Below are 19,370 nucleotides of genomic sequence, written 5' to 3'. Positions count from 1 at the left end.
CATTGGCATTCCAGTTTTGTAGTGAATGGTCAAAAGTCAGATACTAGTTGAACCTAAAGTAAGAATGTTTATAAATGAATTTAATTGAGCTGTTTCAAATGAGGGAGAACAGGTTCTTACTGGTAGAATACAAACCTAAACAAACCAAAAGAACCCCCCAAAAATCCTTATTATCTGGTTTAAAAGGGAGAAGGCTATTTTCTGAGAGCAGTTGTTCCCAACTTTTTTGGCACCAGCGAAGACAGTTTTTCCACGGATGGTGGGGGGAGAATGATTTGGGATGATTCAAGCACATTATTTAGGGTTCACACCCATGAGAATCTGATGCCAGCATCACTGATCTGACAGGGGGAAGAGCTCAGGTGCTAATGTGAGCCTCGGGGAGCAGCTGTAAATACAGATGAAGCTTCGCTGTTTGCCTGCTGCTCATCTCCTGATGTGCAGCCTGCTTCCTAATAGGCCATGGACTAGGACTAGTCTGTGACCTGGGGGTTGGGGATCCTAGTTCTAGGAGTCTTAAGAGGAGTGCTGTCATTTATTTGACTTACATCAGTTTCCAACAAAAAGCCCCACAGACGCTATACACGAGATAACTAAAAGAAATATATTTCAAGGTATTGAACTGATCTTAAAAATATTTTATTGGCTTTTATTCTGACTAATATATTCTTAATAGATTTTCTTTGCCCTTCCAAACAGGAGTCTTCTTTCCTGAATTTACCATATTGATTTTGTTATCTAAGCTATAGCACCATTCAGACTCAGAGTCATGTTTACCTAAAGTGTCTAATTGCAGCTGAATATTTACTGGAGAATATTTGAAACTTTACTTTCAAAATACTTTCCAATATGTTTCCCATTTATTCTGAGTACAGCCCTACAGAGAGTACTAGGCCAAGAGCTTTCTTTATCTTTCACCATAATTCTCTTCTCTTGTTATCTTTAAGCAAAACTCCTATTGAAGCAGGCAAGGCTTTAGGGGCTGACTTGAATTGAACTCAGCCATCCACAGTTATTTAAGGAAAGCTGCCTGCTGAACTGGCCACCATATACTTATCATCCTGATTTATTTTTCAAAGCTCTTCCAGATCTTCCAATAATTTTTTTTTAAAGGAATGGCTATAATGAAACATAACGTTGAAAATTCTTGACAATATTTTCCAGTTCCTCTCTAAAAAGTCACTTAACAGCTTTTTGGAGAAATGGGGTGAAGCAAGCAAGATACAAAATTTAAATATCCATTGATAAGCTCAGGAGAAAACTGTGACCAGTATCAGAAATAAGAAGCACTGCTTCACTGCGAACTAAATTGTCAACAAGTATCATGATGCTTCCACGGTTTTGGTAGTGTTTGTACTTGTTCCCTTTTTGACCACTGCCAGTAAAAATGTATAACTGGGGACTTGCCACAGTTGTGAAATATCTGTGTGAGTTCACCATTGGGAGAATGACTTCAAAAACCATGAATGAAGCTGTAGAAGTAACTTACAGGTAAATTATACCTGGCTTTCCTCATGAACAGTGTTCTATAACTTTTCTGAAATCATGGAAGGTTATTGTTGGAAGAAAGCTTAGAGATTATCTCTTTTGATCCCTTATTTTTATAGAAAGGCACCTGAGGCTTGGCGAAAAGAAAGGGTTTGATACAAAAAGTGAATTAGATTTTTCAAAGATATTTTGTGAAAGGCAACCACAAAGTCAGTGAGAGTCACCCTAAGCCTAATAAAGATCTGAAAGCAGTTCTAAGTAGATCACACAGATTGGGTAAAGAAGTGCAAGAGTCCCCTTGCTGTAGACTCTTCCTTTAGACCCTGCGCTTCCTCATGGGCATGACCCATGGTGTCTGCCAAGCTTACCTCAATCTAAATCAGTCAGCAAGGGGCTCTTCCTTGGGGTGCAGGGAGCAAAAGGGAACTATTTTATTATTACCATTCCTCCCTATCCCCTGCCTTCTCTTGCCTACCTGGCATTCTCTTGGTCTAACCCTGCAGTATAGCTGCTGACACAGCTGAGACTACCTACCTTTTTGTGAGTTTCCAGTTGTTGTTTTTGCTTTGTTTTCCACCTTGACTTCAGCTACCATTACATGATCCACTTAAACCCCTAGCTGCAGCAATGGAAAATCAGATACTTGTAAAAATGCATTTACCAAACACATCTGAATTGGCACCGTTCTGAAGCCATCCATTCACTGAGAGTGAGTAAGGACACGTTCAGCCTTGTGAGAAGAAAAAAGAAGTTAAAATGCCTAGAAAAGAAAGGAATAGCTTTAGGGTTGTCAGTGATAATTTGCTAGCTAAATGTATGTAACATTTTTCTAGCAGTGACTTTTGAAAGCCAGGGGATTCTATTAACAAATTTGTGTGGCTTTGTTTTGCTTCCTCCCTGAGGTCTTAACCTAAAAGTTTAAGATTTTATCTTCTCTTCATTCACTCAATAGGCATCGTTGTGCCATTGAATCTTCGAACGTATTCTTGAGATTTCTTCTTTGAAAGCATCAGCGTAAGGTTTATGTATCCTAGTTTAGTTTGCCTTATTGTGTTTGCTTTTGATACTCAGTGTCTTCACTTACTTTCTAAACCAGAAAATTGCCTTTATAAGCATAGATTTTCCTGAAGACTCCCAGGTAAGCCAGCTTGCGATTCGATGTGAACTGTCTCAACCACACACAGTGTGCACCTCAGAGAGGAAGTGACAGTGTTCCCCGTGAATTCACTTCACGCAGCTGGCATGATGGGCCAAGTGGGACCCCAAACACACGCTCATGTTTTCCTGAAAACCCAACTAGCTTATCGCACATTTGCATATATATTTCCTACTTAGCTTGTATTTCTTACGTCTTCTGCCAGGTCTTCAAACTGAGCCAGGCATGATAAGAAAGGAAACGCGTGAAAATAATCATTCAGGAGAGGAGCAGTTTACTCGTGTGGCTGTACTCAATGACCACACTTCTCCTCATCTCATAACACATCTCTTTTTCCTCATCATTTTAGATGGAATATACAAAATCAGCAGGCAAGACAAAGAGTCCCTTCATTAAATAGTGCTGTGATATACTATTTTAAGTCATTTATCCAGAGTATCTCTAAAACTTGAGACCCCTTGAGAGAGTACTAGAAGTGTCCCATACAATGGCTTAGAAATCTACATATCCTGACCCAGATTCTGTCTTTACTTTCTGTCCAGAATGTTTGCCCTACAGGGAATCTCTACACTGCTATGTTTCTGGAATTTCAGACTCAAGAATGTCCAGTTGGACTCCTTGTTCATGCCCTCAGATCTAACTCTTCTTTCCATTTACTCCATCATTTGTAGTGTTTCCACTGTCCTTTTAGCTTTCCATCTTACAAACCGTGAAATCATCTAAGGATTATTTCAATCCCATTCACCCTTTATAGTTATCGGCCACTAAATTTTCATGTGCATACACTCCTTTCAGTCTCAGTGTAATCATTCTAACCTCATGATAATCCTGCCGGGATTACTGTCAAACCTCCTAACCAATCATCTTCCTCTTGTGACCTCCTGTATTTTCAGTTTATCCTGAATACAGTTAAATTTACCTTCTAAAATTCTGCTCTTATAATAGTATAGCCTTACTCTGAATCCTCTAATAGACCCCATCTGCATGTGGGATAATGTCCAAACTTTCCACATTAGCATTTAAGAACTACATTTCTTTGGTCCTAAAATGTATATACGATCTTAATTTCTTTCCATGTACAATTTAAGTGTTACACTTAACAAAGTCCTCACTGTCTCATCTAGCTTCTCTCCATGTCCACTCATTCTGATCCTTACTTGCAAGTAATATCTCTACCCCTTCCATCTGTGATCAATTTCTACCCACTTTTTAGGATACAGTATAAATCCTATTACATGAAATATTCTCACCTATCTGTATTCCACAATAATCTATACATCCCTCTTCTATTCACCAGGGAAGACATTTGGTCCTGGACTTGTATTTGTTGGAAATTCTTCAAAAACTGATTTAATTTGTTTACTTGTGATATATTTGCTCAGATTTCTTCTTAAGCCAAGTTGGTAGTTTCCATGTTTCTGGGATCCCTTACTTTTCTTAAGCACATTTTCTTTTTCTTTCCATTTTTGGAGATTAAATCAAGCTGAAGTCAGTGGAAAGACATTCTCCCTTTGAAAGTAAGTCTAAAATGAAAATACGTTAACTAGAGTTAAGCCAGTTTCCTCACCAAAACTAACTAAATGAGAGAAGAAAATATCTCTACCTTCCATATAATAAATGGCTCTTACTATGTATTCTGTGTTTTGGAAAAAAAATTCGTAAGGAAAACCAGTGATAGGCTTGATTTCTCAAAGCCTTTGTAAGACCTGTTTTTTTTCTTTCCAAGAAGGTGATTTGTCCTGAGATTCTAAATGAAAAGAGTACTCTTAATATTTTGTGCAGTGAACTTTTACTAGGGAACTCGCAATAAAGTTGCTGTCTAGTTTTTGTCTTATTGTGTTGCTTCTTCTAGAAATTGCATATCAGCTTTATATGCATGTCCAAATATATTCCTGGAAAAACAGAAAAGGGCTGTGTGTATGTGTAAGAGAAAGGGTAAAATGGCCACTTTATTTATGATTATTAGTTGCTCTGAAAGGAAGTAGAGATTAGTCAGGATAGTAAACTACACCACAAAATGTCCTCTGATTGAACCTACATCTTCTTTACTTTCCCTATACATTTATACCTCTTTTAATTGGAATCACATAAATTATCTTTAGTCTACACTGTCAGCATAAATAATTATGCTTCCTCATTCAGGGGGAAAAAGGAGATATCTGCCAAAACACAGACCAACACATACCAGTGGCTTCTCCAAGTTTATTTATTCAGTAAGTATTTATTGAACACCTACTATGTGTCATGGATATGTTATGTTGGACTTCACGTACACAGTATGAACAAAACAGATATATTTTTGTCAAGGATTCAAGTTTTGATTCTTTTTGTCAAAGATCCAGTTCATAAGAATCCTACTTTTATCATGTGCGGAGTTCAATAGTGCAGTTGAACAAAACAGTTGAAGGCTCACAGACCAGTGGAAACTAAATGGTAATTCAGCAAGGAGCCCTAAGCTTCTGCTGCCTGGGGAAACATTTAATGGCATTACCCAGGAAGTATCATGACACCGTACAAAGGGGCATCTCTTTGCAACTCTAACCTCGACAAAGAAGCAATTCTTCTTGCCAAAGGGAGTAGAATAAATCCCTTCCCTTTGCCCCAGCACGCCCCCACACCACTGATCCGGCAGAGAATCCTGAATGCTCACAATAGACAGAAGGCTGTAGGGTCAACCAAACCAACAAGCGCCACACCAGGGGTTAACAAGGAAAGCAGGAAGCCAACACTTTGCTGAGCATATTGGGGGGAAGCAAAACCTTGAAGCCATTGATCGAAGCTGTATCCAGCATCATTTCAACAGCCAAGAGTGAGATAATCTACCAACAGCTCAGAGTTCAGAAATGAAAAAGCAGCCAATGTCAAAACAGCCTGGGAAAAAGAGTGGCCCTGGCTATATAAAAGGATCAGGAGAGCCAAGGCCGGACAGGCCCGTTCTTACTTTAGCAGTGTGGAATTGTGGCTAGACCTAGAATTTAATCCCAGTTTGTCGCTATCCTGCTGTGACATTGTGTAAGTCCTGAACCTCGCTGAAGCTTAGATTTTTTGCCTGTAAAACAAGTTTCCAAGGTTATGAGAATTAGAGAAACTGAATGTAAAGTAGGCATTCAATAAATGGCAGCTACTTTTGTTTTGAAATGTATATTCAATCATTAAAATGAATCCCGTGATAGTCTTCTTAAAGTTGCAGCATGTCATTTGCTGTTAAAAGTCCGGTGTCAGATGAGGTTCCTGCCTTGGAGATGACTTTTAAATGGCTTGCCTGTGCCTAAATGTGGTACACCTGGTTTTGTCCTTAGTGCATAGTACTTATTTATTTCTCTGTCTCCATTGCCTTCTGTCCTCTCTGTACTAGAAGCTCTTTGGGGTCAAACCTATGCCTCGTTCATATTAATCTTCAGTGACTGTCATAGTTTTTATATATGGTAGGTACCTAATAAAATTGGGGCTTCCCAGATGGCGCTAGTAGTAAAGAACCCCCTGCCGATGCAGCAGATGTAAGCGATGTGGGTTCAGTCCCTGGGCTGGGAGGATGCCCTGGAGGAGGGCACAGCAACAAAGTATTCTTGCCTCCAATATTCTTGCCTGGAGAATCCCCATGGACAGAGGAGCCTGGCAGGCTACAGTCCACGGGGTCACAAAGAGTCAGACACGACTGAAGAAACGGAGCACCCAGCACAATAAAATTTACCTATGTATGTCTCTCTTTCATCACTTTGTGCCACATTTTCGTTCATTTTTGGCTTCAAAAGTCAGATCATAAGAAAAGTGAAGTGTTGTATATGTGTATGAGCATGTATATGTGTATGTATATGTCTGGGTGTAGAAAATGGGAAACGCCCTCACCTTCATTAATAGCTGGATGTCTACACCTGCCAAGGATTTGTGGAGAATGTCTTTCCTTTTTATTGAGGGAAAAACTTACAAATGAGATTTTTAAAAATGTTTATATATATATATATAAAATAAATGTAATGTATATATATAAATGTTAGCAATAGTAAAATTATATGAAGAAGACTCCCCTGGTAGACTTCCAAAATAAAATCCAGTCAATTTAATCTGTGTAACTATTTGCATATTTATTTCTCAAAAAGTATTTAACACAAGAAGGTCTAAGAAACTTTAGGATTCAAAACAGCAGGCAGTTACCCATCTGTGCCCAATGTGGACATTAACCATTGTGCCTAATTTGCTATGTATTGTTAATTTTAGGCTTCAGGCTCACATATAGCGGTTTTGAAACCCTGAAAATTCCGTGAGCTCTTTTGTTAAAACCAAGCCTTGCCTGTGTGATCTCCCTGTTAATTATTTTTTAATAAGTAGCTTCACTCCAGCATCCCAGAATCTGTTTGAGCTGCCAACATTAAAAGACAGAAACTGCAGAAAGAGCAGCACTATCTCCCTGAAATCGTCAAGCCTCTGAAACGCAGGGGCTTTAGAAGTCTGCAGGCTCAGCTTCCCTGCCTTGCTCCAACATCCTCTGCCAGGTAATTTACAGGAGATGCTGCAGGCTCAGGCTCCTAATTGGTTTTCCCATGTGCTGAGCTGTGCTTGCATCCGGTGTTAGGAGTCTATGTTCGAGTCTCCTTAAAACCCAGAGAATTAAAGGATCTAAAACTATTTTAGTAACCAAAAGCTGTGTGTGTCACTGATGCCATTGCCCTGGTGGCAGTTCATTGGTTGGTTCCATCTAGTCCCTCCTTACCCAGTTTACTACCACTCCCAGTTATCCAAAGTCCCAAGATGCTTTCTTGAGGGCTTATGAGTGATTCTCTTGGGTCACTGAAATGGGAGCTATCAAGGCACAGTGCATCTGTGAATGCACACTGCATCACCAGCCAGTGAACAGCCTTGGGTACCACTCCTGCTAGATGGTAAACAGGTAACGTATGAGCTGGTTACTGATGGACCTTTCTGAAAGGGCAGTAGAGTGGGGGTCAAGAGTGTGGCCTTTGGAGGCAGGTTGGCCAGCTGATATTGTGGCTTCAGTGCTTATTTGTTGAGTGTTTGTGGACATGTCATTTTTTTGTCCCTCCATTTCGCCTTTTATAAAATTGAAATAATTATAATAGTACCTGTTATAGGATTCCTGTGAGGATTAAGTGAATTGATACTCATCATGCACTTAGACTGAATAGCACTTAGTGGATACGTGGTAAGAGTATTGCCTATATTATTAACCTCCTTCTCATGGAACTGAGAAGCACGTTAGAGCTTTTTATTACCCACTTCTGTTCTCTTGGTCAGTTCTGATGCTGGCTGGTCAAGCTGAACTCTGACATCAGACCCTGTGAAACTTTTCCAGCCTTTCTACTTCCCACTTCTCCCAGCCCAGGAATGAGTTAGAAGTGGGAGCTAAAAATTTAACTCGGGAAATCTGCATCAAAAATTTCTCTCTTCTATCTATCCCTAGACCACCGCTCCCCCTTTTTTTTTAAGCTTAAGGTTTTGTCATTTTGGCTGTCAGGTTCTATAATGACCCCTTTCATATTCTTTCTACCCTAAGTAACTCCCTACCAAATTAGCAATCATTGCCTCTAATGGAACACTGTAGAGAGGGCCTCTGTATTAGAATCAGTGAACAAATTCCATGAGTAAAGGGAGTCAAGGGAATTGATTAATATCCTTGAAAATAGTATTCTATCATATAAATCTGGAACTATACTTCTTACCCAGAAATTTATACAATATCTTGTTCAAGCCTACTTAATTCTAAACAATTTTGATCATACCCAATGAGCTACACAAATCCCATTTGAATGCTGGCAGAAATGATTGACCATACGTGTTTTTAAGTTAGAGCAGGAAGAGTAATAGATGACTTAGCTGTGTAATCTAGACTCTCAACTTAAACAGTGTTGAGAGTTGTTAAAGCCTAAGGCAAGGTGGTGTATGTTGCAATCCAAAATATAACTCAGGAGAGTAGAAATTAGAAACTCAATAGAAGAAGGTGAGTATTCAAGAATTCACAATAAAAAATAAAAGTAAAGAAATACTCCATGCCGGTGACCTGACCAAATCACCGTCTATTCTTTCTTAGCCACAAACAGCACTAACTAAATTTGATTATGCAGCCTCCAGAAAAAGTAATTTAGCTGCTGAAAATCAACACATTGTGACACTTATATAGAAATGAAAATAAAATACCACTTTTGCAAGGAGAGTTTAGAAGATATATTTTGGACACTGGAAATTTTATTTTGGGATGAAAATACACTTAAAATTGATTATTGACAGTTGGTAAATCATTTTTTCCCATCTTTCTCTGTGTGGTACAGATGGGAAACTAACATCTTCCAAATTCATTTCTCAGTTAGACACATGTGTAAATTAGCCTGTGCAAATTACACGTTTCTTGTGTATGCTTTATTAAATCCTGTCAAAGCTGTTATTAGGACTGATTTTATATTGTCTAGTACTTATGAAAATTGACAATGTAGTTCGTGAGTTAGTCACTACAAAAGATTTTTAAATATCTGATCAAATGCTAGTGAACTAATACAAATGCCTGCATATATAAATATCCATGCTCACCAATTACTATTTTCTTTCACAGAAGTACAGTACTTAGTTTAGAAAGAGTCGAAATATTTTCTCCATTGGGCTAGCCACTCTGGAGCTCCTCTTCCCTTGATGACACAGACAGTGGTCTCACCTTAGTATATGTAGATAGCCTAGTGGACTCAGATAACACTACAGTTGTCTTCAATTCTCATTCCATAGACACCTTCCAGATTTATGTGAGGGAAGAACATTAGGCTTCCTAAGATGCTAGAGATCTCCAGACTGAAAACCACTTCACACTTTGCCTCCTGCCACAATTTTCCCACTCAAATGGTATCCTCTCACCCTGTCCAGGTTAGAATAGAGCCCAGTTTCAGTTTGAGAAGCTGATTATTCAAAAATTTTCCTTACAGTTCAACACTTGGGTTTAATTACATGATGGATTCAAGGAGAAATTATAACAAAGAGCAAACACAAGCCAAGTAACCACAACAAATTTAATTATAAAACTCATTGCTGAAAGGAGAAATCTCTAAGGACTTTTTTTCTTTTAGAACTGCACTTAGTAGTGTTGACTTTTATTGTGAAGTTTTAATAACCTTTTCAATCCTCTTCTGTATGCATTTCCCTTAAAATTCTAAGGAACCTAAATTTAAACCAGTATGATATTAAGGAATAAGAATTACATTTCATTGTATTGTGCTTCAAGCATATAATTGGAACAAAAAAGGCATGAAAAATGAGAATAATGACAAGGCATTCAGACATTGAACTGGCATATTTGAAAGTTGTGACTTATACTGGATTAGCCTTCCTAAAGCTTATTGTTGATGCCACAAAGAGAAAACTGATTATAGTGTATCACCTCTACAGAACTTGACCACATTCACTTAATAAATACTCAATTTGGCACTTCCCTAAATAGATATAAGTGTCTTGGTTATAGAGAAGGATGAAAAACTCAAAGGATTCATGGGTCTTTTCTCTAATACCTTAGAGAAAAGTAAGTTTCAATAAATACTTACTGAGAACTTAAGTTTGTTAAATATACTGCTGGGTGCTTCACCTCAGTGAACATTGGGCTCACCCACTAGTGAGGTGGATAATAAGAGAAGAGGCAACTCAGAATGAGTTGATAAAGGTTTACAATGGGGGAGAAAATGGCTTTACTACTGGGTAGAGAATGATATCATTCTCTGAGACAGGCAGAGTTGGAGGATTAAAAGAGTACTTGGGGGAGTTGGTATGCTAAGTTGCATCAGTTGTGTCTGACTCTTTGCAACCTTATGGACTGCAGCCCGCCAGGCTCCTCTATCCATGAAATTCTCCAGACAAGAATACTGGAGTGGTTTGCCATGCCCTCTTTCAGGGGATCTTCCTGCCCCGTGGATGGAACTAGCATCTCATATGTCTCTTGCATTGGCAAGTGGGTTCCTTACCACTAGGGCCACCTGGGAAGGGGAAGTTGGAAGAAGTTATATTCAGTTGGGAACCTGTTCATTTGAGATACCTGTTTTATTCAAATGGCGAGATCTGATAGGCAGTTGTGTTTGCAAATTCTGTATCTCAAGAAAGAGATTTGGAATGGAGAGTGAGATCTGGGGAACTGTCCACTTTTTATCACTGAAACATCAGGACTGGCTGAGATCTACAGGAGAACGTGTGCAGAGAGTAAAAAGCAGAGGGCCCAGGGAAGGAGTCTTAAGGGTCAAAATTTAAGGATTGGGCTAGGGAAGGGACCCAGGGTCAATCCCTTGGTCGGGAAGATCTCCTGGAGAAGAGTGTCAATCCACTCCAGTATTCTTGCCTGGAGAATTCCATGGAGAAAGGAGCCTGGTAGGCAACAGTTCATGAGGTCGCAAAGAGTCAGACCCAATGAGGGACTTAACACCAGAGATACTAAGGATGGGGGAGGGAAGCCTTCACAACAGTCTGGTAAGGAGCAGTATCAGTGCTGAAAGATGTATGTGTCCAGGGCAAAAGGGAGTAGAGGTCATTTGGGTAAGTTATGTAACCGTCTATTATCAAAATGTTTAAGACAGACCATCTGCCTGGAATCCATATAAAATCTTATCAGTTAAGTTTAGTTTTTACTGTGAAATATATGATATTACATTTGGATATCTCACAATTCATTTACCAGGAGTTATAACCAAGGAACAAGTAATAAGGGTTTTCAACCCTTCCTTAACATTAATGCTCAGGATACTTATCAATAAACAGCAATTTCAATTAACATGGTATACGTTATAAGAATATATAACATAAGGATAGATAAGCATGTATTTTATTACTTTCAAACTTGTATGATTCCCTCAAGTAATCGGTGAAGGTGTTTGATGATTCACGCATGCATCGTCCTTTCCTTACTCTTTAGAGAATCAACGCGTGAACTCTATTCATTTATCTTAATTAGCATATCTGAAGCCAGTAGCATTAGAAGGCTCATCCCCATCAACATAAAGAAGACATTGCTAGCAGTAAGTTCTATCAAAACCAAACTATGAAGTTTCCTATTCTTTCCATAAATTGGTGACTATTTGTTGAGTATGTACTGTGTGCCTAGAACTATTGTAGGTCCTGGAGATAAGGCTGTGAGCAAACCAGAAAAGGTCCCTGAACATGTAAGACTTACATTCTAATTGAGGGACACTATGAATACATTTTAAAATTTAAACAGATAAGAACTATCAAGTAGCAATGAGTGCTATCTAAAGAATAAAAGAGAATGCTGTAGTATACATAGCATGATAGAGACTGCCAGTAATATTAATAAATAAATGGATGATTTAGAAGAGAGATGTTTATCTGTGAGTGATGTTTTGAGAAAATAAGGGGGAATTGGATCCAGAACTAAAGTTGAGGGATTGGCCTTTGACACAACATCTTTATCAGAGTAACAAAGGGAAGGACTATTTGTTCATGAGACTAGATAATGTGCACCTCTTCTGAACTACACTGTCAGACAGCCTAACATAGGTATTTTCACTGTGGGAATCAGCAAATGATACAAATCAAGGCTTTTATTTTTCATGCCTCTTGTTTGTGAAACATTTTACCAGCACATCACTGGCAAAGTGTATGAATAGGCTGATGCATTTCATCATAGGAAGACAAGGCATTTCCTGCCTGATGATAGCTATTTACTCCTATGAAGTATGAACCATGTTCATCAACGGAATAGTATATAGAAGATTTGAGGCATTTAAAGAAAATCTGAATGGCTGCTGTCATTGGATGCTATACAGATTTAAGTGATTGGAGTTTGAACTAGATAAATCCAAAAGTCCTACTCAACCCTAAGAATACATGATAATATTATAAAACTGGTTGCTAAGAAGCAACAAATTTTAATTGACTTTTATCTTTTTAAGCTAGTTTTCCAGATTTTTGCCCAGAGTTGTAAATACAGGAATCATTTGTCATTTTTCTTATTGAGTTATTTTTAATCACTACTATTTAGATGTTCATTATTTCATTCTAAAAAGTCCATAATTCTGTGGTTTGGAATTTGATTGCAATTTGGAAAAATGAAAGAATCAAATCAGAGATGGAGACAGAAAGTATATCTGAATGGATGAAATTGTGGAGCTGGTATAAGAGCTTTAATTAGAAAATATTGTGGGCTATTTAACGTAGTATTTCTTTATAATTTTTTAATATTTTAATTTTTGGCCTTTGTCAACCATTGTTCTGTTATGCTTCTTTGCCTCAGAGCTGCAATGCAAGTACTACAAGTCCTATAGAGTAGTTCAATATGTGTGGTTATACAGAAGCCTTTTGACAAGTGACCGGTCAGATGAAAACTTCAGCTTTGAAATCTTACTAGATAAAAGGCTAAAATTGTTTAAACATTTTTTTATTAAGGTATATTTGAACAGTATGTCTCAGATGTACAACACAATGATTCACAACTTTTAAAAATGATACTCCATTTATTGTTAATACAAAATACTGGCTACATTCCCCATGCTATATGATATAGCCTTGTAGCTTACTTATTTTGTACACAGTAGTTTGTACTTCTTGATCCCCTATCACTATCTTGCTACTTCTGCTTTCCCTCTCCCCCTGGTAACCACTAGTTTGTTCTTTAAATCTGTAAGTCTGTTTCTAAGCTGCTGTATTTACTAGTTGCATTTTTTAAATTCTACGTACAAGTGATATCAGACAATATTGTCTCTGTCTGACTTATTTCACTTAGCATAATGTCCTTGAAGTCTATACATGTTATTGCAAATGATAAAATTTTATTCTTATTTATAGCTGAGTAGTATTCCATTATGTATATACACTGTATCTACTTTATCCACTTACCTGTTGATGAACACTTAGAATGCACCCCAGGCCTCCCTGTCCATCACAAACTCCCGGAGTTCACTCTAACTCATGTCCATTGAGTCGGTGATGCCATCCAGCCATCTCATCCTCTGTCATCCCCTTCTCCTCCTGCCCCCAATCCCTCCCAGCATCAGAGTCTTTTCCAATGAGTCACTCTTCGCATGAGGTGGCCAAAGTACTGGAGTTTCAGCTTCAGCATCATTCCTTCCAAAGAAATCCCAGGGCTGATCTCCTTCAGAATGGACTGGTTGGATCTCCTTGCAGTCCATGGGACTCTCAAGAGTCTTCTCCAACACCACAGTTCAAAAGCATCAATTTATCAGTGCTCAGCTTTCTTCACAGTCCAACTCTCACATCCATACATGACCACTGGATTTCTTTCTGGCTTACTTCACTCTGTATAATAGGCTCCAGTTTCATCCACCTCATTAGAATGGATTCAAATGTATTCTTTTTAATGGCTGAGTAATACTCCATTGTGTATATGTACCACAGCTTTCTTATCCATTCATCTGCTAATGGACATCTAGGTTGCTTCCATGTCCTGGCTATTTATAAACAGTGTTGCGGTGAACGTTGGGGTACACGTGTCTCTCTCGATTCTGGTTTCCTCTGTGTGTATGCCCAGCAGTGGGATTGCTGGGTCATAAGGCAGTTCTATTTCCAGCTTTTTTAAGGAATCTCCACACTCTTCTCCATAGTGGCTGTACTAGTTTGCATTCCCACCAACAGTGTAAGAGGGTTCCCTTTTCTCCACACCCTCTCCAGCATTTATTGCTTGTAGACTTTTGGATCGCTGCCATTCTGACTGGCATGAAATGGTACCTCATTGTGGTTTTGATTTGCATTTCTCTGATAATGAGTGATGTTGAGCATCTTTTCCTGTGTTTAGTAATCATCTGTATGTCTTCTTTGGAGAAATGTCTGTTTAGTTCTTTGGCCCATTTTTTGATTGGGTCGTTTATTTTTCTTGAATTGAGCTACAGGAGTTGCTTGTATATTTTTGAGATTAGTTGTTTGTCAGTTGCTTCATTTGCTATTATTTTCTCCCATTCTGAAGGCTGTCTTTTCACCTTGCTTATAGTTTCCTTTGTTGTGCAGAAGCTTTTAAGTTTAATTAGGTCCCATTTGTTTATTTTTGCTTTCATTTCCAATATTCTGGGAGGTGGATCATAGAGGATCCTGCTGTGATTTATGTCGGAGAGTGTTTTGCCTATGTTCTCCTCTAGTTTTTTAGTTTCTGGTCTTATGTTTAGATCTTTAATCCATTTGGAGTCTATTTTTGTGTATGGTGTTAGAAAGTGTTCTAGTTTCATTCTTTTACAAGTGGTTGACCAGTTTTTCCAGCACCACTTGTTAAAGAAATTGTCTTTAATCCATTGTATATTCTTACCTCTTTTGTCAAAGATAAGGTGTCCATAGGTGTGTGGATTTTAATTGTAGTTGATTTGCAATGTTGTGTTAGTTTCTGATGTATAGCAAAATGATTCAGTCATACATACATATATTCTTTTTCATATTGTTTTCCACTATGGCTTATTAAAAGATACTGACAGTAGGACCTTGTTGTATCTATTTTATATATAGCAGTTTGTGTCTGCTAATCCCAAATTCCTAATTAATCCCCCTCCCCTACTTTCCTCTTTGGTAGCTATACATTCTTTTCTATGCCTGTGAATCTGTAGATAAGTTCATTTGTATTGTTCCCTTAAGATTCTGCATGTAAGTGATATCATATAATATATCTTTGTCTGACTTCCTTCGCTTAATATGGTAGTGTCTAGGTCCATTCATGTTGCTGCTTGTGGCATTATTTCATTTTTTATGGGTGAGTAATATTCCGTTGTATGTATATACTTCATCTTTTTCAATAATTCATCTGTTGGTGGACCTTTAGGTTTCTTCCATGTCTTGGATATTGTGAATAATCCTACTATGAACACTGTATTACATGTATCTTTTCAAATTAGAATTTTCTCCAGATATGTGCTCAGGAGTGAGATTGCTAGACCATACAGTAACTCTATTTTTAGATTTCTAGGGAGGCATCATACTTTTCTCCATAGTGGCTGCACCAATTTACATTCCCACCAACAGGGTAAGAGGGTTCCCTTTTCTTCACACCCTCTCCAGCATTTATCACTGGTAGATTTTTTGATCATTCTGACAACTGTGAAGTCATACTTCATTATAGTTTTGATTTGCATTTCTCTAATAATAGTGATGTTGAACATCTTTTTATATGCCGATTGGCCATTTTCATGTCTTCTTTGGAGAAAGATCTATTTAGATCTTCTGCCCATTTTATGATTAGTGGGTTTTTTGTTGTTACTGTTATTGAGTCTATACGCTGTTTGTATGCTTTGGAAATTAATCCCTCATCAATCACATCATTTGAAAGTATTTTCTCCAGGTTTTTAGGTGGTCTTTTCATTTTGTTTATGGTTTTCTTTGCTATGCAGAATCTTATAAGTTTGATTAGGTCCTATTTGTTTATTTTTGCTTTCGTTTCTATTGCCTTGGGAGAATGACATATGAAAAAATCGGTAGGATTTATGTCAGAGAATGTTTTGCTTATGTTCTTTTCTAAGAGTTTTATGGTGTCATGCCGTATATTTAGAGGAGGGCATGGCAACCAACGCCAGTATTCTTGCCCGGAGAATCTTGTGGACAAAGAAGCCTGGCAGGCTGTAGTCCATAGGGTCACAAAGGGTCAGATACAACTGAGGCGACTTAGCACACACACATATGCATGTCTTATATTTAAGTCTTTAAACCATTTAGAGTTTATTTTTGTGTTTTGTGTAAGAGAGTGTTCTAATTTCATTGATTTACATGTGACTTTCCAGCTTTCCCAATACCACCTGCTGAAGAGTCTGTTTTTTTTTTCATGTTGTATTCTTGCCTGCTTTGTCAAAGAGTTATTGACTGTAGGTGTGTGGCAACATTTGTTTTGTATTCTTTTTGATCACAGCCATTCTGACAGATGTAAGGTGATACCTGATTGCGGTTTTAATTTGCATTTCTCTGATGCTGAGCATGTTTTCATGTGCCTATTGACCATCTGTATATCTTTCAACAGACATTTGGAAAAATGTCTATTCAGGTCTTCTGCCCATTTTCAATCTAGTTGTTTGTTTCATGTTGACTTGTATGGGCTGTTTATATATTTTGTATATTAATGCCCTATTTTGTCCTGTCATTTTCAAATATTTTTTCCACATTCAGTAGGTTTGTTTTTTTCATTTATGCCATTTATTATGTTGAGATATGTTCCCTGAATCCTGGTTTCTGGAAAATTTTTATCATAAATGGATGCTAAAGTTTGACAAAAGCATTTTCTGCTTCTATTGAAATGATCATATAATTTACATTCTTTAATATGTTAATGTGCTGTATCACATTGATTTCCAGATATTAAATATCCTTATATCGCTGCATTAAATCCCACTTCATCATAGTGTAAGATCCTTTTAATGTACTGTTGGATTTAATTTGCTAATCTTTTTCAGAATTTTTGCATCTGTATCAATATCAATGATATTGGCCTATGATTTTCTTTATCTGTTATTTCTTTTTCTAGTTTTGGAATCAGGGTGATAGTGGCCTTATAAAATGAATTTGGAAGCATTTTTTCCTCTGAAATGTTTTGGAAATTTGAAAAGATTAGATATTAACTCTTCTCCAAATGTTTGACAGAGTTCACCTGGGAAGCCATCTGGTCCTGAACTTTTGTTAGGAGATTTTGTTGTTTTTTTTGATTGATTTGGTTTCATTGATGGTAATTGGTTTGTTCATATTTTCTGCTTCTTCCTGGTTCAGTCTTGGGAGATTGTATTTCTAGAAATTTATCCATCTCTTCATTGACCAGCTAGATGAAAACGTCAACTGTGAACTCTTACTAGATAAAAGCATTGAAATTTTATCGAAATAAACAGTAAGGGAAACTTTAAAAATTGTCACTATGCATAGTCAAAGTTTGTCCTACCACAATGTGTAATATTTGTTTTACTTATTATTCCTCTGTCACTTTCTTGATGACTTTGTTTCCTCAGACATTTGCATCAATTGTACAGATGCCGAAGAAAAAAATGTAAAGGAAAATATTGTTTTTGGTGGATTTTAGGGAGTGATCCTATTTATTATTGGAAAGTCTGCCTGTGCTGGGTTCTCTCTTCTTGTTCCATTACCAGCCTGTGATAAAGCCAGAGAGACATTCCTGAAAAGATTGTATCAACCATTTTATGGTAAAGTATTTCTGTAGTCTGGTGTGTATTACTTATGCGCTTTTGCAGGGAGACTGGGGAGACTAGTGAGTTGCTGAATGTGTCAGATCAAGGCATTTCAGAGATAGAAACTCTCCTTCTTTCTTCCTACAGTGGAGGGAAAACAGCTTCGCTTCTACCCTGGAACCAGAGCCTCTACTGCTCCTGCTTGTGAATGATGACTAGTAATGACGGATGATGGTTCCCCAATTCCAGCAGTGAGTGGTACCCAATCCCAGTTTTTATCCCAGTCCCCAGAAGCCTGTTTCTCTTTCTCTGAGTCTGGTCTTCCCCAAAAAGGTTATTTTCTGAAAACAGCCCATCAGAGAGGGGGATATTCCCCCTTCTACCCTTCTTGAGTTCCTGTGGCTGGACTCATAATACATAGACACAAGACAGACTAACAAGAGAAAAGAAATAAATTTTAATTCATGTGCAAGATAATGGAACCTAAGAAGTGACCGGAGAAGACAGATTTTATATTTTTAAGACAAACAATAAGTGAGGAGTTAACAGGACTAAGAAACAGGTTTCAGGCACTTAATTAGTGAAGAATCTAGAGTTTGGGCTTTGAGTAGTAAACTAAAGAAGTAATAAGGTTTGTCTGGGCTTCCCTAGTAGCGCAGACAGTAAAGAGTCTGCTCGCAGTGTGGGAGACTGGGTCAGGAAGATCCCCTAGAGAAGGGCATGGCAACCCACTCCAGTATTCTTGCCTAGGGAATTCCATGGACAGACCATGGGGTTGCAGAAGAGTCAGAAACGACTGAACACTAAACAGCAACAAGGCTTGTTTATACAGACTGCTTGGCCCCAAATTTTCTCTCTCTGGTGAAGAGTGTCCCTTCTACCTCCAGATGCACGAGGTGTACCTTTCACATGAGAGATTTATTTGCTGCCTTCAGGGAGACAGATGGGAGGGTCAGAGTGTCCCTCTTGCATCAGATGTTTCTTAAGTAACTTTCTTTCAAAATGATCAGTTTGCCATTGAGGCATATTTGGAGGGAGGTCTGCCCTGGGCTCCAACAAGCCCTTGGCATACAACTGCCCCACATATCATTGGCCCAGCTCCAGATAGATGGTATTTTTATTTTGTAAACTAACCGGAATTTCATAAACATAGCAGTACTCCGTGACAGGGAAATTTTAAATTTATGCAGCATATTTGGGAAGTGGACTTTGTCACTTGAGTATTTGAAGCACTCCTCATTTGCTTGCTTGCTTAGTCGCTCCAGTCATATCCGACTCTTTGCATCCCTTTGGACTGTAGCCTGCCAGGTTCCTCTGTCTATGAGACTTCTTTCAGGTAAGAATACTGGAGTGGTTACCATTTCCTTCTCCAGGGGATCTTCCCGACCAAGGGATCGAACCCACGTCTCCTGTGTCTCCTATGCAGGAGGATTCTTTACCTCTAAGCTGTTCCTAAGTCAAAAGTGCAAACCTTAGAAGTTATTAGAAGAAATTAAATTTAGCTGTTGTCTTCCCTCCCACTGTGTGGTTCTCTATGGAAATGTGAACAATGATGGGTACTGTGGTGTGAAGCTATGTTTTGAGGGACCAGAAACATCCCAGTAGGTGAGAAAAGAATGTTAGTGCAAACAGTTCAAGTGAGATTT

Source organism: Budorcas taxicolor, chromosome 2 (genome assembly GCF_023091745.1).
Source record: "Budorcas taxicolor isolate Tak-1 chromosome 2, Takin1.1, whole genome shotgun sequence".
In the NCBI taxonomy this organism is placed as follows: Eukaryota; Metazoa; Chordata; class Mammalia; order Artiodactyla; family Bovidae; genus Budorcas; species Budorcas taxicolor.
The sequence above is the reverse complement of the archived record's forward strand: the minus strand, read 5'-3'. Positions refer to the sequence as shown.